General features: G+C 35.6%; 1 long non-coding RNA gene across 1 annotated transcript; it reads left to right on the forward strand.

Annotated features, from left to right (window-relative positions):
- The first annotated feature begins 2303 nt into the window (after window positions 1-2303).
- On the forward strand, window positions 2304-3655 carry LOC110887330. Its single transcript, XR_002563234.2, has 3 exons — window positions 2304-2602; window positions 2679-3013; window positions 3114-3655. It is a non-coding gene; the product is annotated as an uncharacterized LOC110887330 (long non-coding RNA).
- Window positions 3656-6000: the final 2345 nt, after the last annotated feature.

Here is a 6000-nt window from a genome sequence, read left to right on the forward strand (position 1 = left end):
AGTTAAAAAAAAGGATACAAACTAACCCGGTTAATTTAATTGTAAAGATTAGTTCTTTTAGAATACGTATAACCTAGTTAGGTGGTCAACTATGTTATATAACTTAAACTAAGTTAATTAAGCTAATTTATATAAACCCTTCAAATTTTAGGGGTTAAAATGGTCTTTCCTAAAACTAAAAGGCAACAAACCCTAACTCCCTTTTTATAGCAGCCGCTACTTATGTTTTTCCCCTTAATACAACCTATTCTCTATCTCTCACATAAACCCTACATCTCTCTCGATTTATACATGGAGACAACACACCACACCCTCACAACTCCTCTCCTCTTGTTTATACATACAAACACCCACAGACAAATTTTATGTCTGAAAATTCTTTGAAACATCATCATCTTCACCTAAATAAGAACCCCATCATCATCAACATCCTTAAAATCCTACCCCATGGTTTCCATCTCGACACTCTCACACCACGACGAAACTCAAACAGAAAGTTCATAATCTTTATACGAATCCCTCTGTCAAAGCGAAATTACACGCCCTCAAGCTCTCTAATCACCCACACGCTCGCCGAAATACAAAACTCGCCGGAGCTCGGGAAGACGACCGGAGAAACCCGCGGCGGTTCTTCTACGCGTTCGGTATACGATTTCTTACTCCATTTGTTACTCGTATTAACCCATGTCGATATATAATAGATTCTGGCATTGTGTTTCATCACTCAAACGACAAAACCTTTAAGTTTCATAACCAAGTTTATGTTCATGTGTTATTTTAACTAGTGTGAAATATATCCCCATTCTTTTATAAACTTAGAACACTAATCTTACTTAAACTATCCTATTGATCACACAGATTTAAAATTTCAATAGGAATCAAAAGAGCATATCATAAATTCTTTAGTAACCGTATACCAAAGGTGGTTATAACCTACAGCACATTTATTTATTATAGTAATAATAATGAAGCATTAACTTGCTTCACATAATTGTGCATTTACTTTTTTTTTAATTAAAAACTAAAAGCTACTAATTGGTTTGAATGGTGTTGGCATGCGTATGATTCAACCAAGAAGATGAAAGGAACAATTAATTTTGATAATAGTTACATAATCACCCCTGAACTTTTTATGTTATACAAAAAATTAGAATCGGTATTTTACTTAAAGTGATACACTGACATTTAATTATAATGATTAGTCATTTAGAAAAATCAGATTTTTCTTCTACAAAATAAATAAATTAGTCTAAAATTATATGTTTTAGAATACTTCTTTTAGTTAATCCCAAAAATAAAATAAAAACCTTTTATTTTATTTTCTTTAAATTGTTAACCGTTGTTTCATTTTAAAGTTCATATTCTTTTCTTTTCTTTTTTTCTTTTCTTTCCTTTCTTTTAACAGTTTTATTTCCTTTAGAGAAATTCATTTTCTTTATTATTTAACTATAAAATTACATAATAACAAGTTGCGATGATCGTTTTTTTAACATTACAGGTTTAGATGAAATATCTAAATAATTGATCTACTTAACTCCTAAATAATAACTAGATCACTTATGTAGAATTTTAATATCTAGGGTAATTCTATTCGTTCTTTTGGAATTCTCAATCTCTACTCGTGTGTTACTTCAAGAAATCGCAACGCAACCAATGTGAGTATACTCGTATTTCCCCCTTTTTACTTTTACCACTTTTGGGGTGTAACATGTTTACCTATTAACTTACACATGAACACTTTATTAAACACATGAACGTTCCTATAACATGCTTGTATACGTGATGACTTGATACTTTAAACTTGGGTTATTCTTATGTGTTGAACTTATCATTAACTTCGTACGAGCCAAACCTTGACATATGTAGCGCTATAGGATTAACGACCCGCCCGTAAACTTGAGGTTATGTCTTGAGCATATTGCGTTTTCTTGGTTTGATATGTTAGACACATGCCATATTTAATGTTTATCTTGAATCATATGCTTGCCATGAGGAATTGTTCACACTTTTTATCTTATGCTATGTACGTACCAAACTTGTATACTCGCCTTTGCTTTTGCATTGAATTGTATTTTAAACATGTTACAGGTTGATGATGATGCTATAAAAGAAGTAGCGTTGATGCCTAGATACACATATAGACGTTAGGGTTGAATATGTTGTATCAAATTTTGTTATGTTATCATGTTGTATTGGTTAAACTTGTTGTATTTGGAATTTCTTGTAATGTTGACTAGTTGAAGTTATGAAATGAAACTTGGATTATTAAATTATTGTCACAAATAGTGTTATGATGTCTCGAGCAATCTTCACACTTCGTCTCATCCCGATGTTTCCGCCATTGGTTGGGGTGTGACACTTCCTGCTATCACAAAGCTGTTTCCATGTGCTGAGCACAGATACTGTCTCAGGCACATTCATGAAAATATGAAGTTGCAGTTTAAAGGGAAGTTGTACAAAGACAAATTATGGAACTGTGCAACAGCCACTACCATTCCAGAATTTACAACTGCAATGAATGAGTTAAAGGCATTCAACAAGAAAGCCCATCTATGGTTGTCCAAGATCCCACCACTACATTGGTGTAGAGCATATTTCTCAGGTTTGTGTTTGGCTTACAAGTTATATTAAGTGTTTTTATTTGATGTCTAAGTAGTATGTGATGTATTTGATAACAGGCAGGGCAGTTTCTGATATGCTACTTAACAATATGTGTGAGGTGTATAATGGAAAGATAGTAGAAGGAAGGGACAGGCCCATCATATCTGCCTTAGAGTACATAAGAGAGTATTTAATGAGAAGAATTGTGACTGTTCTTAATGTGATAGAGAAATGTGAAGGCTTGTTGACACTTGGGCCACTGAGCAGTTTAACACAATCAAGAAAGAAGCAGCACATTATCATGTGCAGTGGAATGGAGGGGAATATTATGAGGTTAGTGGTAAACCCAACAGTGCACGTGTGGTGAACTTAGATAAGAGGACATGTAGCTGCAGGAGGTGGGAAATAACAGGTATGAATGATGGTTGTATTATCTGTTTTATTGGTTATGAGTTATGGCTGTATACTGGTTATGAATGATGGCTGCAATATCTGTTTTACTGGTGCAACAGGTATGCCCTGCAGACATGCTGTGGCTGCATTATGGGTGAGGGCTGCTAATGGTGGAAGGGTGGGGGCTTTGGAGAGCTGGGTACATCCTGTCTACACAATGGATAGGTGGAGGCTAGTTTATTCACACAAGGTAAACCCACTCAATGGAAGAACTTTATGGGTAAAAACATTGTTTCCTGTGACCATTACCCCACCCAAACACCACAACCAAGTAGGTAGACCAAAAAAGGCAAGAAAAAGGTCAGCGGTGGAAATGGAGGACATGGCTCTTACTGGCAAGCTTTCAAGGAAGAACACGAAAGGGAAGTGTACCAAATGTGGGGAGAAGGGCCATAATATCAGAACATGCAAGGGAAAGAAGAATGCAGGGGGTGCAACAGCTTAGTTTGTTGTTTGTTAGCTGTTATGTAGTTTAAAAAAACTTGTCTTTTGGTCGTTGACAAACTTGGTTCTGTATGTTAGTTATGGTACTCTAGAAACTGTCTAAAAACTTGTCTTTTGGTCGTTGACAAACTACTAATCTACTGTATTTTGGCTATGAAATGTCAGGTTATGTTTTGATGTATATAAGTGTTTGTTTATGGTTTGTTTAGTTTGTTATGGTTTGTTTTTTGGCTATCAAAGTACTAGTGCAGTGGATTATAAATGGGTCAAACAAGCAGGTTTACTTTGTTATGTTTTCGCCAAAGATCAATGGGTCAAACAAGCAGCACACTATTATGTGCAGATTTAGTGCATATCGCTGTTTTCGCCAAATATGAATGGGTCAAACAACCACTTTATACTCTGTTTTGGCCAAATACATCTTCATTAAAACATGCTTTTGCATAACTGCACATCGATATCTTATATTACACCATAAAAACTGTGCATATTAGCACTACAACCATTTTTAGCCAAAATAAACCCTATCAAACTACAAACAAAATAAATCCTATCCAACTAAACCTTACAGAACATTACAACCAAAATAAATCCTATCCAACTACAAACCAACATTTTCTTCCATTTTCTAGCATTATTATCGCTCTTCTTGATCTTGTCTTCAAGAAATCTATTGGCAGCTTCAGTTACCTCGATCTTGTCAGCAAGAAATTTGTTATCGGATTCAAGTTTGTTTCTTGCCCTAAGCAAACCTGGGATTATGTCCATGCATCTTTGACATTTTGTACGATCATACCACCCAATGAATCCACAGTTTGATCCTTGGTCTGGACATGCATAAAATCTGCGACCTGGGTTGTTGTCGGTCCAAGAGGTGACGATGATTGCCTCTTTCCCACAACGACACAGCACCATCTTCAATTGGGGGCTCACTTGAAAAGAATTAGGGTTTTGGGTGAGAAGTCAGATGTCAATTTGGGGGAACTCTGTAGTTAGGGTTCATGATGGAGAATGAAATTGGGGCAAGATTTAGGGTTTATATTAGGGGAGAGATGAGAGGTAGTTGGGTTTTAAAAGGGATCATTAAATTGACAGAACTACCCTCACATGATCTGCACGTGACCTCATTTAACTGAAAAATCAAACTGAGTTATGCCAAAAGGACAGCACGTGATAGATATGAAAACATAAAGGACAAAACTAGTCAATTTTAAACATAAAGGACAGCGCCTGAAATTCACTATAAAGATAAAGGACAATCCTTGAAATTCACTCTATATATATATATACACACAACCAAAACTCATTCATTTTCAACAAAAACAATCTAAAAAACTCTCTAAAAAACCCAACCATTTTTAAAAAAACTTGATGGATTCTCCTAGTTCTTCATCCATGGTAAATTTTTACTACAACGAGTATTTTGCGGATGGCGATGGTTCGACCGATGAGGAGCTTGAGCAAGAGGCGGTTACGAGTGCTTGTCAACTAGCGGTGAGATATGTCAAGCATTCTCGTCGCCCCCAAGCAGAAAAAAAATAAAAGAGGTTATATTGAAAGAGACCGACGTGCGGCACACGATCGTTTGATGAAAGATTATTTTAAGTTAAAAAAATAATTGTGAAATGATTGAATGGGGGTTATTGGCATAATGCCCCACTACGCCACTTTTGCTATAATGCCCCAACGCTGACTAGGACGCCACGTGTCGGATAATACCCCATGGTGGGGGCATTATAACACATTACCACTACACATGGTCTAAGTGTGAGTAAGCTGCAATGTGGACTTGTAGATGATTTGGAATTACCAACGAAGGGGCATCCTCTTCAGGTTGTACCATGCCCTTATCTTCTTGTACACTAAGCTTTTAAATATGTGTACTCGTGGATAATAAAGATGCATGTACTTCAATTTAGTTGCTATTGTGACATTATCCCACTTAAATTTTAACTATTTTCAAGCTCGAAAATGAGTAGCAAATAAAGTAGGGGCTTTAATTACTTCAACCAAGTGCTCACATATAGTCCAAGCTAAATCTTCTTCCCACTTAACACATTAATGTAGACAACAATGATCAAGCCAAAAGCTTAGACATGAAGTATAATAAACCGAGTATAGAATGATGTTTAAAATACTAACCAAATGCATCATAAATCGATGTTGAACCATGAGGTTGAAACGTGCATGGTTGTGTGGAAAATCATTAACTCTATAATTCATCCTTACTTGAAACAAATTTAGACCGGAAATATGACTATTTAGGCAGGAGCTAAACTGTCTTGTAGAAGCACTACCTCATTCTGAGAACCGATAAGTGTATACATCCTCGATTACTAAATACATGGTATGATAGTTTTGGTTATAGAGACATTGATCACAGTTAGATATGTGTATATATATATACACACACACACACACACAAAGGTGCACTCATTCCTATCTCAACTATAGATCTAATCTTATAAGTACATGAATAACTGAGCCAAGTGTTAAGAGATA

The sequence above is a fragment of the Helianthus annuus genome, chromosome 11 (genome assembly GCF_002127325.2).
Source record: "Helianthus annuus cultivar XRQ/B chromosome 11, HanXRQr2.0-SUNRISE, whole genome shotgun sequence".
Taxonomy (NCBI): Eukaryota; Viridiplantae; Streptophyta; class Magnoliopsida; order Asterales; family Asteraceae; genus Helianthus; species Helianthus annuus.